This window comes from Diuraphis noxia, unplaced genomic scaffold (assembly GCF_037042655.1).
Source record: "Diuraphis noxia isolate RWA-SAM2 unplaced genomic scaffold, SU_Dnox_SAM2 contig0001, whole genome shotgun sequence".
NCBI lineage: Eukaryota > Metazoa > Arthropoda > Insecta > Hemiptera > Aphididae > Diuraphis > Diuraphis noxia.
Window position 1 is genome coordinate 92721773 of NW_028301711.1, and position 22031 is coordinate 92743803.

Consider the following 22031-nt stretch of genomic DNA (forward strand, 5'->3'; position numbering starts at 1 on the left):
AAACGTGTTTATATCGTCAATATACTGAATTGTAAACATTGGTTTACCAACAAAAAATTGTATTACCTATTTTATTTTACGCATAATTAAAATTTTACGAATGACAATAATCTGTTCGACTGTTGTTAGTGTTTGGATTTTCCATTGTGACAAAAATATTTTTAATTCAACCACATTATACAAAGTATGCTATTTTTACTGATAAATAAAAAATATTTCATAAAATATTTGAACAGGGTTGTCATTGTATCATCGGATATTTTATGCATTTACAAGTGAGAGAAATTTATTGGTTTAAAGAAAAGTTGTTTTAACACTTTTTACCAACATAAGGTATACTTTTAATATTTATTAACGTGAAATTTGAAGGTCAAAAATATAATTATTCATATGATAAAATTTCCAAATAGATTAAAGTTAATTTTTTAATTATTAAAACAACAAAAATGAAATATAATATTTAGTGTTTTCGGTATTCTAATTTTAAAGTAATTGTAAATTAATGAATACCCAAATTTAAATGCTAACAGAACCTCCATTGCGCTAATTAATAATTATTACTTATTAAAAGTAATATTATTGTTATTTAATAATAATTTTATCAACTCGTTAAATTTGATAACTTTTTTTAACTATCTTAATATTTAATCACATGATATTATAAAACAAATTTTGGAACTAAGATTTTAAACAATTTTAAAGGAAGTCGTAATTTCTTCGCAGCAAGAAGGTGATTATTTTTTTAATAAACTTTCCAAAATGATTTATATCTTTTTACTGCCTATACATGTTTATATAGTGTACTTACTTCCTACTGATCTACTAGTTGCAATATTATAGCACTAAAGTATCATTAATATTATATCGGTACTTAACAAATAGGGTCAAACGCTAACATAATATTATATAAGAATAGGTGATTTGTAATTTTTACCGTTACATCAGTAATTTATACTGATCTAGTTTATATACTTAATACCTAACCAAGTTGGTATTATTATTTCTGTTACAACTTATAACCTTTAATATATTATATATAATAAGAGAGAGAGAGTCAACTGCTTGAAATTCTAGTTAAAAATTCAACTAATTTTTAATAATTTATTTTCTTCAAATAAAATGTCTATTTTTTTTTTCATATACAATATTTTAAATGATTCGTATCTTTATAATTATGTATATCTGTAATGTTCTTACTCCTTACTGGTCTCAATATTATGCTTTTTTTTTAATTATAAAGTGTATCTAACATACAAGGTCATAAAACTTATTAATAATATAATAGAAAATATAACACATATAATTGGTAAGCATAAATTAATTACAATATTTACAACAAATTGCAGTATAATTTACATCTATAAATAAATAAATAATGATACAAGAAAGAATAGTTGATTAAACTAGGTGTCTAGGTGTAGTGATTTCCTTTTTTTTTGTTTTTATTGATATTATTGGTATTGAGTAAGGGCATCATGAGGACGTCCACGCTTGAGACGCCGGAGGGTAGGCTTATCAACATTATACATTTATACTAATATGTTATCATTAATGTATTATTTTACTGATACCTATCAAATAGAGTCAAGCGCTGACATAATGGGTGTTTTGTATATTTGACCATTACTACAGTAGTGCATACTGATCTAATGTATGGTATACTACAGAATTTACAAATATATTAACAATATTACCGTTTTATTACATATTTCAATATTAATATTAAAGGTATTTGATATTAGTATGCGTGTACTGTATGAATATCATAACAAATAGAATGGATATGTTTGCTATGGATTACCTCTCCCGTTAAATTTTAAATGAAAATAGAAATATCACTAGCTCCCAAAAATGTCTTTAAACTCGTATTAATAATTACACTGCCATACAGGAAATCTACTATACACCTAAACTAAACCATTAGGTATTGTTATTTTTGTCATCAGGTTTATTTAAATCTATAATGAAAGAGATGATGGTCTTTTTTGAGATATGTATGATACATTTACCAAGCATAGAAAATATATTATAAACTATAAGTATTTTATTAAATATATTATAGAAATGTGTACTAGTTTTTGAAATTAACAATTCCTTACTTATTCAAATCGCCAACGTACAGTTAAGATCTTCTAATAGATAATTATGTTGATTAAATATATTTGTTGAATGAAATGATTAAATCAAAATTACAACTTTCCATATGAATAACGAATGTTTCAATATTTATTTAATCAATCTAACATCATCTATAATTTATTGTGGTTACAAATAACCTCCCTCAAAAAAAAAAAAAAAAAATAGATTAAATTTAAGTATTAAACGTATTGTAAAATGATCTGGTTAATAATATACCATAATATAAATTAACAGTTTATAATGTTCGTGGACATGGATATTTATTTTAACTATCATGTTGTATTACACCTTTGTCATCTAGTATATTTATTAGATTTTCTCGTCCGTACATAATATGATTGCATCACTTGTTAGAGACATTTTAGAAACTTTTACAATACTACGTTATCGTCATTGTTCACACTAAGGTCAGAAAGTGATAGATTAAATGTTGTGCAATACAAATATGATTTTTTTTTTTTGGAATTCAAGAAAGTAATTATTTTTAAGATTCTTTGATTACTAATCAAATACATGATCGTAAAAACTTAATGAAATTTAAAGTATTCATCAAATATAGGACAATAGTATAATCGAATAAATGCAAATCTAAAGATTTGAATAATAATATTTTTATATTATTATTGTTTACATTGATATTTTAGCGATTAAGGGTTTTATAGAAAATAATTAAGAATTTATATGATCCACAATTAATTTGTAGACACTAACTGTTGACTTAAACTAAATAAAAATTTTACAGACGAATACGCAACAACTAAAGTCTGCAGTGAGAGCAAGAAAATCTAACTTTTTTTCAGCAGATAATGTTTAAATAGGTCAATTTGATCATTACGGTCCAAATTCTCGTTAACATTATAATATCATGAAGTCGATCATAAATCAAATCTAGTCACCTTAAATACATAAAAAAAACATGAAATTTTGTTAAAAGCTATATTATGTTTTTATTTTTCCATTATTTTTATGAAATTATAAAAATATGATACATAAAATTTTTAAATTATAACAAACTTACCTAGTATATAATAATATAATACAAAATATAAAGAACTTTATTGATCTATATACACAAATTATTTATTAAGCATGGAAAAAATTTGAATATTCATTTGACAAATCAGAAACATCGTGGTAATGAGTTTATAAAGAATACAATTAATAGGTAATGAATATTAAGTAGTAAAACGAAACAACAATAAATTATAATAAAATAATATTATATAAAGATGACTCCATTGATGAATTTGAATAATCACATAAAATATACAAGCGTAATAATATTCCTGATTAATATATTTATTTTTTTTAGAGTGAACAAATCCCCCCCCCCCTAAAAAAAACCACTCCGTTAACTCCGTGTAAAAAAACGCTAAGTGAAAAAAACTCAAAACTAAATGCTATAAAAATGTATGATATAAGGTAGAATCTAAGTAAATGGTCTAATATGTAAAATGTATATTTTTTATAAATAATAATCCAAATTTAATAAAAATTGATATTGATAATTTACAATTATTTATTGTATGAATTATTTTGGCTACAAAATTAATTCAAATTTAGTCTACCTGGCTGAAAACAAAATTCTTTATTTTAATGAGATATATGCATTATTTATTACATACTACTTGCCTATACATTTTAAGACTGAATCTTCTAGCAAAAAAACTTAATTTGGATTAATGTTACAGTTAAAATAATTCATATATTTAACTATTCATAAATAAATTTGTTTCCAGCATAGTAAACTAAATTTGGATTAATGTTAAAGTTAAAATAATTCATACAATAAATAAATATAAATTACCAATTTTTATTAAATTTGGATTTATTATTTAGGCCATTTAATTATATTCTACCTTATATCATACATTTTATAGCATTTAGCTTTGAGTTTTTCTCAATTAGCGGTTTTTACACGGAGTTGGCGGAGTATTTTTTTGGGATATCATAAGTTTTTTTATAAATTATCATATTAATATACATTATTAATACGTCTGGGGTAACTGTTTACCCCGTGAGCCAACAACGGATTAAATTAAATTTTTATATGAAGCTGACTCAGTTTTTTTGTTGATATACCTACATATGATTAGTTTTTATAAACTGTATTTAAAAACTAGATAGTTTTAGATTAATTATACATTATAAAAATAAAAATAATAATTCGATGACGACGGACGGGTTAAACAGCCGTCTATATATTTTTGATAAGGCTATGTGAACTATGTGTTAGTGTGTTGTACGTGTTTAGTGGCGGAGAAAGCAATGGAAGTGGGAGAAAACCATTCCGTACGCCGCCGTCGCAACTCGCAAGAATCGCCGTCACTCGTCCGCATCACCATGACGCGAACATAGGGGCATACGGCGGCAAAAGTAGTATAAAATATTCACTGTTTTTTGCTCATAACTAAATAATAATTATTCAACCAATTCCATTGAAAATTATAAAATCACGTAGCCTGTGATTATCCCGATCGATTGATACCTCATTCTAACAATTTGGCCCATTTATTTTACCTTGAACTTTTTATTCTTACACGCATTAAATGGGAATGTTTGGGCTTACTGTGTTGTCTTCTTTTTTTTTACTTAGTTCGAGACACTACCGCGTCGCTGGATAGCTTAATCTAAGTGCTTCGTAATAATATGGAATTTATATTTCTGTCAATTACTTCACATTAGAACCGAATAAATTAAAACATATTTTTAATGTAGCTAGATCTATAAATACTAACCTTCAAAAAACCATAATAGTATAGGTACTCAAAAATTTAAAAATTCACAATTAACTAGGTACTTATGAAATTCGTTACAAGCCCAATAACATATAAATCATACTGACATAATATTATATGGAAATAATACTTTATTATTAGTTATTACTGAGGCAGTATGTGCGCCTCAAACAAATATACAAGATTAACATCATCAATAGACCAAAGACAATCATGCATTCATATATTTTAGATTCTGAGCGGAGCAAGGAATGTATTGATTATACAATGATGTGTGTGTTTTTTTTGTATTTTTTTTTTTTTTTTGTATCTATCATCACGATTTGGGGCAGTAAAAGTGCTTCAATTTTCAACTTCAGTACCTCGTTTGATCAGAAAGTGAATCTAGTTTAACTAAAAGTAAATAAAAAATATCAACTTAAGTATAACTATTTATAGACATATGCAATTTTCGATCATTATAAATTTTTTTAAATTAAAATAGATAAAAATTTATTTGTTGGGTAAAAAAAGCTTGAATATTTAATACAAGGCATATTGTTGCATTAGCAGTTGAAAATAAAAATAAATTCATAGTCACAATTTTTTTATATAAGTATTCAAAGTTTGAATTTTGACTAAATACGTAAAAATCACAATAATTCACAAATTATTTTAAGCTAAAAATTTATAAAAAATTTTCTTTTCAAATCTAAAAGATTTCTTTCAAGTTTGTCAACTTTTATCATAAAATAAATATCCACCAGAAATCAAAATTAAATTTTTATGAGCGATTGAAATTTAAATTTTTACAACATTGGATTTTCACTAGATTTTTCATTTAGCGATTTTCTTATTTTGGTTTAATAACTCTAAAACAAATGACTACAGATACTTTAAATTTTCACTGAATGTTACAAAAACTACTACCACTTCTATGTAGACACCTTCAAAACAACAAATGAAACCGGTTTCGCCATTACACACAGGGATGAAAATAGTCTTCATAAATTAGAACTTTTCTCCGACATATACACAACAGAAACTGCACTTGGCGAAGATAACTCCAAAAACATATACAATTTTTTCAAAAACATAGGCTTAGCAAAATGAATTTAGAAAAATAATTGAATGTACATACACTCTACAAAATCCCTCTATTGTTCAACATAATGTGTCCCCATAGCTTTAAGATCAATACTCTATGACTACTATTTTGTATTTTGTATTTACTACAGGCTAATAACCTCAGAGTTGAAGCCTTATTTAAATAAAAAAAAAAAAAAAAACAGAAACTTTCGCCATACTCGAAGCTATATTAACCACACCTTTCTCAAACCAAGATAAAGTCCTCATTTCAAGCGACTCTTATGAGCGCAGTCACCCCAATAGCCAACACGCATATAAAATGCAACCTCGCCCAAAGCATTCAAAACGTAATCGTCTCAACCTCTCAACCGACAAATCCATCGAACTCATGTGGGTTCCATCACACATCGGCATACCTGGTAATGAACTCGCTGACGAATTGGCAATGAAAGCGGATAGCTCTCCGGACACTTAAATATACCCGCATGTAAAATTCGACGATGTAATCCGGACCCTCAAAACGAAATTTTATATTCTCTGACAGAATCAATGGGAAAAACAAACCAATCAAAACAATAAATTCAGACAAATAAAACCATCAACTAAAAAATGGGCGAACCCACTTGTCAAACTTACAAGAGATGAAGAGACCATGGTCACCAGAATACGTATTGGACATACTAGAATTACACATTCCTATCTTATGCGTAAGGAGCTCGAACCCAGGAGCGAAACATGCAACATAACAAATTTCATCAAAATGACCGATCTCACGACAAACATATATAAGACAATGGATCAACTACGCCACATTTTAGCTATTAATATGTAAATTATAATAATTATAAGCTATCAATGTAAAAAAATCAAATTTCCTTTAACTAAATATTACAACTAGACATGTAAACCATTGTAGGCTAATAAACTTTTATATTTGAAGCCTTAAATAAATAATAATAAAAAAAAAAAAAAACATTTCCCCTCAGCAATATGTATTAAAAATATATGCTATATGCTAAAAATAATCTAATATTATAATATATATATATATATATATATATTTCATTAATTTCTTACATGATTTAGTCCTTAAAAAGCGTATCATATAATAGCATACGAACAAATTGATATTATTTATTAATAACAATTGGGATAAAATACAAGCTAGAATTATGCATTCCATCTGTATGGCATCGAAACTATATACTCTATTATACTCGATTTTTTGAATGCTCATACTTTTGATTAGTCTTATTGGGTTTTATGTTCAAAATGATTTATTATATAAACGATTTTTCTTTCCATATTTTGAATTGTACCTATACATTGTAAATAATATTATGTAAATTCAGATGCACGGTAGTTACTTAAATAGTTTTACTAGCAATTTTTCATCACGGCAATGTCAACCTTAGACTTTGTTGAATCACGATTGTATAAACAATCCTTTTCAAATAACTAACTTACAAAAATATATGGTCGATCGTACGACTAAATGAGATATACCAATTGAGATGTATACTTAACAGCAATATTAAATTCTGTAGGTGGGTTGTAACTTGTACAATATTATAGTTTTGTATTATAATTTAGAAAAGCGTATCACAGAGTAATAGGTACTCAGTGTAGTAGGTAGTTATACATACATATACGTTAATGAAGTGGTTATTTCCCATTTACTAATCATGTGCCATTATGTCAAATTCTCGTAATATTTTTTTTTCTTGTGGCCGCGTGGCTTTTCTTAATGAGAACAACTACTTGTAAATAATAGCCAGGTGGTCATATTTTTTTAAAAGGTATGCTTTAGATAGTAGGAAATATTATAAGACAAAGAATAATAAATTAATTGATTAAATCTAAAACAGAACCGTCGTAATTTAGTCTTCCTAAATTGTAAGTTTAATGCTGTAATAGTTATTCTATAAAGTTTACAGGTGAGTCATTAATAACAATGTATAAATTATCCTTGGTAATGGTTATTGTAATTAAAAAACAATATGTAATTTTTAATCGTAAAAATAAAATCTGAAGGAAATTCGAGATCATTCATAAATAGAATATTACTTAAATTGAATATTCATGAACAATAAATTAAATAAACGCTAGTTTATATAATTTGATACCAACATTTCTTTTTTACGAAATAAGCTTGTGTACAATGAACGCGACTTGTGCGCTGACTTTATTTGACTTTATTTTATTATGAATTGCGCACGTTATTTACACGTCATGTACATAGAGACAATGTCACCGTGTATATAATTTAATGTATAATTTTGTATTGTTATATAAATAACATTCTAACTATCAATATTTAACAACTAGCCGTTTGACAGAACCACCCTCATAAAAGGGGGGAAACTAAAATGTTAAAGTGTTGACAATAGTGTTTTAAATCAAAATGTGTGTATTATACTTTATGAATTATTCGAAATTATTATCGTACACCAGTAGGACTCAATAATTAGGTATTAATTAGTGAAAATATAAAATGTAACAATAGTAAATATAATTATATTACAAGTAATATATTATAATATGTAAGCATGTCTGGGCATGTTAACATTGTTAACTCAAGTTTATCTTTTAGTTAACATATATTATTTTAAATTAAGTATATATTAGAAAAATATTAACTTGGCTACCTACCTACAATTAATTAACTAATTACAGAAACTACATATCACTGAAAACAATTTAACTCTTTAAGTTAGAAAAATTACGTTAGGACTTAGGGAACAAAGTAATTCGTTATGTAACTTAGTTAAAACTTAAAAGTTACTTGACTTAAACTTTTCAACTTGTTAATTCCCAACCTTGGATATAAAACTACCTATGCGTTTATTGACATAATCTTAAAATTATAAACTACTGACTACTGAGCGGACTTCTATCGATGCTGGCTAAAAATTACACTTCATGGTTTTACACTTTTAGGATGAATACGTCGGTGATTCGAAGTCATGGAGAAGTCAGTTTATCAGTACTATTTTTTCATACTATACGATTAAATCATGAAACGTTACTAATAAATAAGTTTAATTCTAGATTTCAAATTTATTTGGCATAATAATTTATACAGGGAAAAATGAAATATCCATTGTCAAATATTGTTGGTTGTGAATAAAATATCGAGAATCTGGCTTCTATACATTATATATATATACATATAATATGTTATTTCGTATCACAATAAACATCCCTCCCAATTCAGATAATGGATATTTCTACTCTAAACCGATCTGCAGTGAGCCGCATAACGCATTATTACTATTGTCGGAACAACTTTGCACGTTTTCGACAAAAATGATTGGAAATATTACCGTTATGTGTGCCCACTAAGGCCCCAGTGGTTCGATAAATGTGCGTCCCCATTTCATCCCCCCTTTTAAAAATGCAACAATCGATGCACAGAGCGTCTATAGCAATTTATCAAATTGACGGATTTATTTCACTGCAGGAACGTGAATGCAGTATATTTATTATAATTTAGCTAAGGCCCTTGGACTCCGAATTTAATGGTAAAAAAAAAATAAATAAAAAATAATAAAATTGATCAACCTAATATTATAATTTTTACATCCATATTATGCAGTTAATCTAACAGTATTCATCAGGTTGCGCCGAAGATTCAGTCATAAAGATAAATTCAAGACTCATGTTATTTTAAAACTAGTAAGAAAATTTATATCTATTTGTGTAATTAAATTTAAGGGGATATTGTCGTTTTTTTATAGAAATATGTCAACTTGAAACGACTTGAAAAATTGAAATATTCCCACAAAAAGTTAAAAAATAATGCTATTTAAAAAATCATGAATATACCTATTCGATGAAAATGCCTTAAAATATCCATCTTTGAATAGTATATACTTGAAAAATAACATATTTTGTAGCTTGAAAAAGCCTTGTATTGGGCAATAAATAAAAAATTTAAATTTATTAAAATCTAATTTATCTAAACTCTTGGTTATTGTTCAAAAGCAGAATAATATGACCCTAAAAGTCTATAAACTCTAAGAAAAAGAATGCATGTGAATATGCCAAAAGTATCAATTCATGAACTTAAATCAATTAAATATCATATTATGTCCCTTTAAAAAATTCCAAAAATGTTTAACAACATTTTTAGCCATAAAAATAATTAAATATGAACACCGATGAATATAGATTATATTATAGATTATTAACATAAAATGTATGTCTCAACAACTATATGCGTATTAATAATAAAATATAAAAATTCATGTATGATGTAATGATATGTTCACGCAGAACGAATGTAACCATGTGCGCATTGAATTTAATACAATTTTTTTTTTAATAAATTTATCTTTGAAGTTTAAAATTTAAGGAATATAAGTTACGCGAATAAAATCAGTAAAATTATTATGATTGTATATAAATAAAGTTATATAAATGTGGTTAAAAAAATTGTTTAATGCGTTTAGGTATAGCTAATAATAAATGCATAACAATAATTATAAAAACAATTTAATTAATTACTCAATGCTTGCACAAAACAAAACAAAAAAATATGCCAAAGTCATCAAACATCCAAATACCGCCCTTCAGTTAAAATTATATTTTAATTACTGCATGCTAATGCAACGCGTATGGCGTGCGTTTGCTATACTCATTATTAAACTGTCAAAAGTTTATCGTCAACAGTCTCTAATCTTTACACCGTCGGACTACGTAGTATATACTACTACTTACATTGGGGAACAAAGTGGCCGAGTGGACACTAATGTAGCGGTTCGAATCTGGCCTCGAGAGACATCTTTCTCTGCCAGGCAACTATCAGGAAAAAGATACTCTTACTATCTTCCCAACGGGGTCTATCAAATCCTACTGCAGGCACCCGAATACAAAGTTTAGGTTGTTCGAAAACAAAATGGCATGTAGGTATCGGGGCTATCACGGTTAGCTCAAATCATTTATATTTTACTTATAATTTAATAAACCAGTTTCACGCGCATTAAAAAAAAAAATTCAATTAAAAATCTGATATACAGATAAATGATTGTAGAAACAGAATTATTTCTATTTTTATATCTATATAATATAAATATATTTTGGAGTATTTAAAATTAATATTTAGAGTATTATATATTTATAGCCTATACATAATATACTAATATGCATAGATATGTATCGATTGCATATTACTAAGAAAAATCCTTTATTGCAATACACTAATTTCAAAATATCATTAACCAAGCATATTATACTCACCTTATTTTTTTCATAAATAATGAAATTATTCAAAATCACGTAGACATGTCCATATTATTTTACATATTATGAATTTATTGTTTTTAGTGGAAATGAGTTACACGACCAAACTGCCTTGATTTGAAAACAAATAACAATATTATATTGTACGAGCGCTATTAATCATATGTGATTGAAAATATAGGCAGCACAATGGGAATTGTTATTATATAGATAAGTATACTAATATACTTTACTCGTCATCACTGGGGATAGAGTCACTGATTTTTTTAAAAGTACTTTATCTACAATACCTGCAAGAACAATCCTGATGACTCGGCATTCCAGTGATTTCATTCAAGAATAGCGCAATCAGACATAATTATAAACATAATTGTTTGATAAAGACATGCGCATTTATAAAAAATCAAATAAATTTGACAAAGAAAATAATAGACAAATGATTTAAAAAAACTGAGAATCGTCAAAGGCCATGTTGTTTTTTCCAAAATACACCCCACGTGCCAAGCACCAATTCCGGTATTCATATTATTCAAATGTAATCTCCCCTCCCCTCCCCGCCAGTCGAAAAGAGAGGAAGCTCCAAAAGGCGGATCGATCTTCAGCTTTTCAATGTGTATAAATGGCTTAAGCTCAAAAAAAAAAAATGTAAAACGCTTAAATAAATACTGTAATAGTCATCATTGTGACATTACCAGAATGCTAAAAATTATTTACCATAATATTTTCGTAAATCGTTTCTGTGATAGAATTTCATATATTTTTGTTTGCGGTTATCGGCATATTCAATTGTGTGACATTAAACAATTATTTCAATAGTTAATAACGTTGAAATTAAAATAGAATAATTCTACAATTTGTCTAAGTAACGTTTTTCTTGTTTTAGTAATTAGTTTGATTTTAGTACGAATTACAGTTTAATTATTATATTATATGAGTTTACCGAACAAAGCCAATATCTAAATGTTACGTGAGCTATTAAATGATTATACTGATCAACAATATAGTTTTTAAATTATTTGTAGTTAAAAAATATTTAGGTTTGCTAGAAACTGACTTTTACCTAATTCCAGCATTATCTACTCGTGATTAATGACCATGTGTAATTAAGAGTATCAACAGTTATATTTCGTTTACATATAATATTATATACGTACGTAGTTAAAATGATGATGCATCCCTCCATTACCAAATTAAATCAAAGGAATTTAATATATCATTGTGAATAAGGCACTGGAAATTTTAATTCGATTACTATGAAAAATAATTTGAATCGATAGGGAATCCAATAAATAAAACTTTCCATTCTTTTTTTATTTTACTAAATAATAAAATTTAAAATAACTTATTCACCTTGGTTGAGTCTGGTTAGATAATTATAAAAGTTATAAAGTATAAACATTTAATGTTCGTTCGTGGTTTTTGTAAATTACGTATACCGGAGGTCACTTAATGCATTGCACAAGCCATGATGGTGGTGTGTGGACATAATTTTTACCTTGCCACATCCTGGAAATTTATTTCTGAGTAACTTTGGTTAAAATTCAATGTCTTAAGGTAGTTCTTTAGGGTAAATTATTTAATCCATAAGAAAACACCGAAATGTTTATTGCTTTACAGCATATACAGGTATCCCACGGAGGTTAGGTTAGATGTGAAATAACTTTTGTTCTAATGAATATTTTTTAAAAATTTCTTTTAAATATAATTCATAGACTCTTGTGCTACATTTTATTTTATATTTTTTAATACTGAAAATAAAAAATTTAAAAATTCATAACATCTTTTTTCGAAATATTCAATATAGCCAATTTGTAAATCTGATTTTCAGAAAAATTTATGTGGTAAAACACTTATTTAAGTCAAATGCCTGATTTAAAAAAAAAATTTTAAATATCAATATTTTGGTTAAATAAATTACGATTTGGTTCATGTTAGAAACATTTTAATTTCAAAAAATATTTTATATGAACATTTTATAGGTTCATGATGAAATCTAATTAATTTTTTATTGTATCTACTATTTTATTACAATAGTGTTATTATTTGGTCGATAAACTCAATTTTTGAAATTCAAATGTTTTTAACATAAATCAGATCGTAATTTACTTAACGAAAATATTGATATTTAAAAATATTGTAAAAAATCAGCCATTTGACTTAAAAAAGTGTTTTTACCATATACATTTTTCTGAAAATCAGATTTACAAATTGGCTATATTGAATATTTCGAAAAAATTCATCAATTTTTAAGTTTTTTATTTTCAGTATTAGTTAATAAAAATTAAAAACGTATTCTAAAAATGTAGCGCAAGTGTCTATGAGTTATATTTAAAAGACATTTTTATTGATTAGAACAAAAGTTATTAATTTGTCAGATCTCCGTGGGATACTCTTTATTATCGTTATGAGTGTTGGATTCCAAAAAACTGCTGAGCTTACCAGGATCAATGATACGATCATCTGCACCCAAAAATCCAGAACCCTTCGGAAGGATCGGTCTTAATCGAACGTCATAACTTTACACTTAGAAACGTCATTAGTGGCAAAACTTAAATTTGAAGTACTTAATTTGAAAAAACTATGATTAATTCATAATGACTTTTTTTTGGCAATTTTCTAAATTACTTACACGCATATAGAACTACATGACATCAGCAAAACACAATAAATGAGAATATTCTACTATGGTGCAAAACATGAGAAATAGCGAAAACAAAAGTGGAGACAAGTTATAACCAGGAGATCCTCCGATTGAGGTTAGGTAGGTATACACGCGTTAGATTGAAAACCAAAACCAAAGATATTCACTTGAACAGGCTAATACTAAAATTCATTTTTGAAAATAAAGTAATAATCAAAATAAGTATTCTAAGTTAAAATCGACTAAATAGTTTTTCACAAGAGCATCAAGAATTAAATTTTGAAAAGTAATTATGATGAAGATAATTTAACTTAATAAATGTTTTAGCCAAAATGACTTTCTTTTCTAAAGGTGGATTAATATAAATATTTGCTTCAATGTACCTATGGATATGAGAAATCTCAAACCGTTTTATTGGTTTTCACTTCTCAAATATATTTTAGTACTCTTCGGACCAGATATTTTTCTTTTAGTTGAAGTTTTAGTTAAAATTTAGTTTATTTTAAAAAATTCTAGGTGCAACATTGTGAAATATATCTCCAGGGCAACATATTAATGCAACCGGTGTTTTTCAGTACCTACCATATTGTATCTCATTTAATTTTTCAACTCAAATTTTCATTTTAATATTAATAATGTATATACAATTGTGTTTAAATCTTTTTTATAAAAATCATAAGCTGGCTTAATATCAGAAGATGTAAGTACTACCACTGTATACTTGAAATACATATATATAATATATATACATAAAATCTAGAAGATAATAATTCTTGTACCTTGTCCTTTTCATTTTAATTTTGTAAATTGTTAATAAAACAAATACATTTAAAGATGCAGCCTAGTACAATAAGGCTCCGTTCGTTTTACAATTTTACATTGACGTAAATATATTTAAAACCACTCTTCGTATTTCACTCAATGTGATTTATGACTACATTGTTGAAATAATAAATATTTTATAAATACATAACTAACTATCACAAATATTATAAAAAAATAAATTATCTATTTCTTATTCTCATATAGAAAAAATTAATAGATTTCACGTATAAAGTTTCCTATTGACTGGTTGTGAACTATTTATGACATTTTTAATTTTCACTTTTTTTTTTTAGTTTTTTTTCTATGACTGTCAATAAAAAATGTATTGTGTCAAAAAGCTTAGAAATTAAATTCTACAATAAGGTTCCTCACAAGTTGTTATATTAACAGTTAAAAAACATTCAAGATGTATATTACATGCATAATATTTTATATTAAGCATTAAAAGTTAAGTGTTTAATAAAATTCACGAAATTTGTAAATTATTTCGTAACTATAAATCAATAAAATTATCAGTTCTCAAACCTAAGGATTGAAAATTTGAAACAAATAAGTTGTGCTGACACCAAATAATATAAATACAGCTTTTTTATTGCTATTTTAAGTTGAAATTTGAACAAAATTGTATATTTAAACATCAAAAAAAAAGATTGTAGTTATTATGTTGTAATTTAAAAATATTGCTATAATATAATACAAGATGATTCTTTTATCAAACAACATTTATATGGTGTTTGTGTGTAAATACCACCTAACATACACCTATAACTCACAAACACCACCCAACTTTGGGAGGCTATATCTTGTAAACGGATTAACGAAAAATGAAAATTTAAACGTGAAAATTCATTGAAAAAATAGCCTTTTTAGTTTATAAAATTTTAAGTACATATAGATTGTCATTTGAAAATCAAAAGTTGATAATGGTTAACCTGATAAATATAAGGGTGAAAATATTTAAAAAATATATAGTTCTAGAACAAGATGTTTCTAAAATTTTGAAAAAGTCAATAGTTTTTGAAATAATGAGTGTTGTTTTATAAAAGAATCACCCTGTATATAGAGTATAGACCAGTCATGCCCAACCCGCGGCCCGCGGGCCACATGTGGCCCGCCAAGGTATTCCATGTGGCCCGTTACAAATTATTAAAATAAAACAAAATATAACAGCTTTTCTATTAATTTCAATGAAAAAGTAACTTATTGACCATTTTTCGTTAAAAATTCGGTAATCATCATTGTATTTGCGCTTTTTTCTGTCGGACATTTTAAAATAGAAATTTTATGATTTAAAATCGATATCACCCGTGCACTATAAAGAGCGTACTGATCAAGTTAATGTGTACCTACAACGTGTACCTCAATTTGTAATCTGTGCTATGGTCAATAAAAAAGATAAGAAAATCAGTCCAACATGTACCTCCATATTATATTGCAACCTACGATGTGTAACTAAATTATATTAAGATTGAGATTATGAGTACTTTTATATTTGGTGGCCCGCTCGATTACAAATGTTTACCAAAGTGGCCCGCCGAGGAAAAAAGGTTGGGCATCACTGGTATAGACTGATTGACAAACCTTCTTCGCTCAGAATCGCTTTTTGTAGGTAAAAATTGATATTAAACCATACAATTAAAATTTAACACCGTCCAACACAGTTACTTAATACTTTATAGTATAAGTATACCGCTCAATTTTGTAATTATTAAATTATATTGTAATATTAAATTAAATTAGATACTTACAGTTAGAAAAATAAATATTGAATTATAAATTATAAATTACCATACTTAGCAATAAAATATATTGATCTTAGATCAATGATCTATATAATATATATTAGACTTAAGACAACTAAAAATATGCGTAATATTTGCGTCTGTACTGCCCCGAAATTACAGTTTAGGATTGAAAAAATAAATAAATATATATATATATAAAGGTAAACATATAAATAAATAATATCTGATTATCAGCTGTTTATATCTCTACAAACAATAGAAAAATGTACCACGATTAATAACAAAAAAATACAAAGAAATGCCGAAAAAATGCATGATAAACCTTTGAATCCACATAACGATAGTCAAATTTCTGTAGAAATTTCTTTAGAAAAAAAAAAATGCAAATTGCATACAGTCACGAACTCTAGTTATGATAGTTATGATAATATTATTAAATAAAATAATTATAATTATAAATAAAATTATATTATATCATATTATATTATAAAATTGTATTATTCGAAAACATCATATCGAATAGATTTATCGTATCAATTTATTTTGGTATAATTTGCAACAAATTTGTGTGGACTGTGTACCAGGGTCGCGTGAGCTAGTCTTACTTTTCTTCGGTTTCGACAACGGCACGGCGGCGGCGTGACAGTAGCTACGACGGCAAGACAACATACGCTCCTGTTACACGTATTCTGATCGGTCGTCGTCAGTGTCTACATCACTGAGTGGAACCGAAAAAATCGAAAAACGTACAACTTGGCTGCCATGAGATTCTTTTTGAGATCTCACTGAACTTTAATTCCCTGCCACTAGATTTTTCAAAAAACTTCCATTTAATGATTGGGTACTTTTTTTAATTTTTTGACTTAAAATTTTACATATACATTATTAACACATAATTGAAAGTTTTTTTAATGGTTTTTGGATTTTTAAAACGTGAGATCCCAAATAAGGTCTCATAGCACTGTAAATTAATTTTTCGGTAGTTATCAAAATATCCCTTAAACTGAGATTCCAGATAAAATCTCAAATTATTCTGTACCTATATCAAATATAACTATTAATAGGTATATTTATAAATTTAACCATGGTAGTACACAATAAATTTTAAAATAATATAAATTGTTTCAAAATAATTTTAATGACTTACAATGAAGCATAAAATAACAATATTTTGTAGATATGTATAAATTCATGTTTAAAATTGGTAGTATACAATTATACATACAGTAAAATCAGGATCATTATAGGTATCATCAGTTAGATTATTTTCGTCCGAATCAGAATCAGAAAATTCGAAGTCGGAATCGATTAAAAGTTGATGAATTATATCGTCACTTACATTAATAGATGTATCAAATTAAATAACTAGTAAACAGTAAAATATGTGTATAATACGCTTTTATGTATTTCAGTGACATTACCATGACAAAATAAATTCGATTGTCTATGCAATCTCGGATATAACGAATTACTAATTACGATTACGATTTACGTTTGTAGTATCATAATATTGTACTTGTATTATCAAGTAATAAAATCAACCAACGTGGTTTATTATCAAAAATTTTCAGTATGCCATAACTCCTTCAAAAAAAATATTTTTCGTGTGCTATCAAAACAGGCGTGTAGTGGACACACTGTATAATTGAATTACACATTAAAAATCCTAATAAATGAGATACTCTATGAGAACTCAATTAATAAAAAAAAGATTGCCCGAGATTTCATATGGAATCTCATGGCAGGCAAGTGAAGTTTTGGTGAGATTTTATATGGAGTCTCATGGCAGGCAATTGAAGTTTTCAAAAAAAACCTTGGCAGCCAAGTTGTTTCTAAAAAAAGTAAAAAAATGAAAAACCTATGTTTCATTCATAAACGAGTACCTGTAGGTACTTGAAGTTTCCTCCAAATATTTATAGTAGGTGTATATTATTTTTTCCTATGCATGATATGATTAAAAAAATAAATATTTGTTACACTAATTAAGATGGGTTACTCAAATAAATTTGTTACTGGCCCTGAAAGGTTTAATGAAAAATGATAAATAATGATTAATGAATAATTAATAATGACTAATTCCTAACCGAATCAAAATCCACTAGGCAATTTACAGGTCCAGTATGCAATAGTTTACAAAACCATTAACACTATCGATCGTTCAAGCCGCAACATCTAATTTTATTTACAAAATCTTTAACGGTCCGTTAAGTCGCTACAGGACATATTTTATGCAACACGCCCTTAAGCTATTTAGAGACATTTTATTTTTATAACAAATATGGATCGTAAAATATTAACTTTGTCGAAAAACTTAGAAATTAAATAAATGCATTTCATATAAATTGTTTTAATATTTAAAAAAAATATTAAAGACATACCCAAGATGTTTTATAATTAATATCACCCTCATTTCAGTAATGTAATCAGAATAAATTAATGAAATAGATTTTACAATTTTTTATGCGAGTAAGATGTGTAAATTGAAAATGTATTTACATAGATTTTTATTTATTATAAAAATTAAAACGTGAAACACAAATGTTTGTGATAGGTGCCTACCTTTATCCGGTAATTGAAAAGGATGAAAGACAATACCTACCATAAAATTGTAACAACTTACAATACCTAATTAAAAACTCACCCCCTCCCCAACCATTTCACCTTCTACTGCAGCATTACCTCTTTTTAAATATTATTTATGTTACCTATTAATAAAAATGTATTGAATATTTAACATACTGCCGTCACAAAGCGTCTAAGCACAACGATAATTTCTGTGAATGGTTGTTAATTTTATAAATAGTATTAAAATTTAGGTTAAGTTAAACAATTGTTTAACAAAAATCTACAACATAGGCACCACCAGGAATTTTGTCAAGGGGGTGCATCATGCATAGTATATTTTGATTTCTAAATAATGTTTAAATTGTTTTAGTTAAATACGTAGAAATATTTTATATTATTTAAGTTATTTTTGTTTTTTCGTCGGATACAAAGTTTTTAATAGATAATTATGCAAAAAAAATCTTTTCAATACCATAACATTTTTTTTTAAAGCCAGGGGTGCAATGCACCCCTTTGCACCCCCTTGCAGCGCCTTTGATGTACAATATTTTTTAATCGTCATCCAAATCAAGCTCTTTGCTGAACATTTTTCATGAACTAAGGTCAACAATTGTTATAAACTCATAAAGACGATAAAGATAAATATTATCTTGAAATAATAATAATGGTCGGTAGGTATTTATTTTGTCTATTTTTGTATTTTTAACGAATAGTAGGTACGTGGTATAAAAACGATAGTATCAAATGTCTATCAGTGGGTAGATTAGATTCGCATTAGTTCTAGAACATCTAGTAAATATTTGAGAATAATTCAACATTTATTTTAAAATACCTTTTTTGTTTTATTATGTGCAGAATAATAATTAAGAAGAATGGGATCCAACATTCAAAGGAGATTCCAAATGAATTTAATAATATAAATCTAGTTAAAACTTATATATTATAATAATAAAATTAATTTTTTTTAGGGCATATTTAACTGCATATTTTTAATTTTTTGATGCATAAGTGCATATTTGATGATTTTTTAGTGCATGAAAGTCCTTGCTTAAGTAATAATTATTACCTAACCAAACAACTTTATTTGTTAGTTTGTTATGTAGTCATATAAAGTTTTACTTTATTTCTTTATTTGGTTATTAAAATTAAATTATGTAGGTAGATTTAAACACAAGCAATAAATAAAACAAATTGGTATTCATTTCAATTTTCGACAAAATTAAATTCTTTATTAATAGTTTAACTTAACTATCAATTATCTTAACATTCTTAACTATTAAAGGTACAGAAATGATTTATTATTAGCATTAAAAAAACAAATTTTGTGGTATTATAGCAAACGTTTGTTTTGCTATTTTTAAAATATTTTAGGTTACTGCTACTAGGCTGAAAAAGTGGGTAGATATGTAATAAGACTGAAAATTAGCAGGCTTTTTGAGAGAAAAATATATAAGTTGCAAATGGTTGATCAGCTTAACCTAAGTAGTTTTAATCTTAAAAAAAATAAATTTCGTTCACTTGATACTTGTTATAATGATTTCGTTACAATATGTTTTGTGATATCTCAATATCATGATAAGCAATTATTGGAGTTTCTAAAATTTCTATTTTTAGATAAGATGATAATTTTATTATTTCACGACACAATAACGAGATCGAAATGTTTAAGTGTTATCGCATTTGGCAATTGCATTATTGCTAATTGATAAATCTATACGAAATCGCATACAAAAACTCACATAGTAATCGAATACTTATTTCTATTTGTTATTACAAATTTAAATCGCATAGAAAACATTTTGTGAAATACCGGCTTTAGAGAGCATACTTTTAAACACTTTTTTTATAACATTTATTGGAAATCCCTTAGTAGTAGTTATGTGATGTCAAATTTGAGACTTATAAATACATTCGCTGGGATGTCAAAATCAAATTAATGCACACAGGGATGTTATTTTACAAATCTCTGTAAGTTATTTAGTGACTTTATATGTGAAATTAATTTACAACATAATAATATGTATCATTGCAATACAAGTAGCATACATTTAAGAAAATAAATTGTCTAGGTACCTAAAATACTAAAAAAAAACTTTTAAAAGTCAACCATTGCATAATGTGTTGATTGTGATTACATGATATTGACATTTTCATAAAAACAATGTAATTTGCTATATTGTTTTAGCATCTAAAGCAATTATAACTGTTGTTAAATTACTGAAGGATGAAAGGAAATACCTACCTATGTTTTTTGGAACAACTGCATTTATCAAGAAGTCTACAAAAAATCGAAAAATTAATATTTTTTGTTTGAATTTTCAGTTTACTTGTATTGAATTTAGGTCGTCAATGATAATAATTTTATTATAGTTGATTAAGATTACGTTGAAGTCGTACATATTATAACTAGGAGGTTGGTATGCACCAACTATTATAGTTGTACTTATAATATTAATTGATAGTGTTTTGCTACGGTTTCCAAAGATCGCAGAGTGGTATATATACCTGTTGGTGTTTTATTTTGGTGCCGGATAGCTGTCCTATCTTAACGATAAATTGAATAGCCGTTAAATTTAATCGAGTCAGTTGTACATAAGTGAGTCTCCCTTATACAGGCTATATCGACATTGCGGTGAGATAAGAATGAAGCGAAGTGTTGCGATTTCGTTTGATGCCGTTTGCATTCCAATTAATGATGACGATGTTACTATTATTATTTAGATTACCTAGCTTACATTGAGATTATTTAATAATGTAGGAAGATTAGTGATTACTTTTTTGATAATTTCTGAGATAAGAGATGTGAATAAAGGCATTAGTGATTTAATGAGTTCATTGATAATATTAGTGCTGTTCGTTTGATCATCTGCTGTTGTATCTTTTTTGTTTAATTTGTTTTTAGCTTTACCGGCGTAAGATTCGCTTTGGGTATTTATTGTTTGAGAACTTATATAGGGTTGAAATATATTTTGTTCTTTAGGTTCAGGAATTATTTATAAATGTTTAGGTGGATTTTTAGGAGACTTAACTTTACTGTAGTTTTTAATTTGTTTATAGATTTTGCAG

The 22031-nt window shown here is 26.5% G+C and overlaps 1 protein-coding gene and 1 pseudogene across 2 annotated transcripts in view; one reads left to right on the forward strand and one right to left on the reverse strand.

The window, feature by feature from the left end:
• LOC107167771 (tyrosine-protein kinase receptor-like) overlaps positions 1-22031 on the reverse strand; it is a 409135-nt gene that overhangs the window by 354449 nt on the left and 32655 nt on the right. The window lies entirely within an intron of this gene.
• On the forward strand, positions 5763-6777 carry LOC149062479 (uncharacterized; annotated as a pseudogene).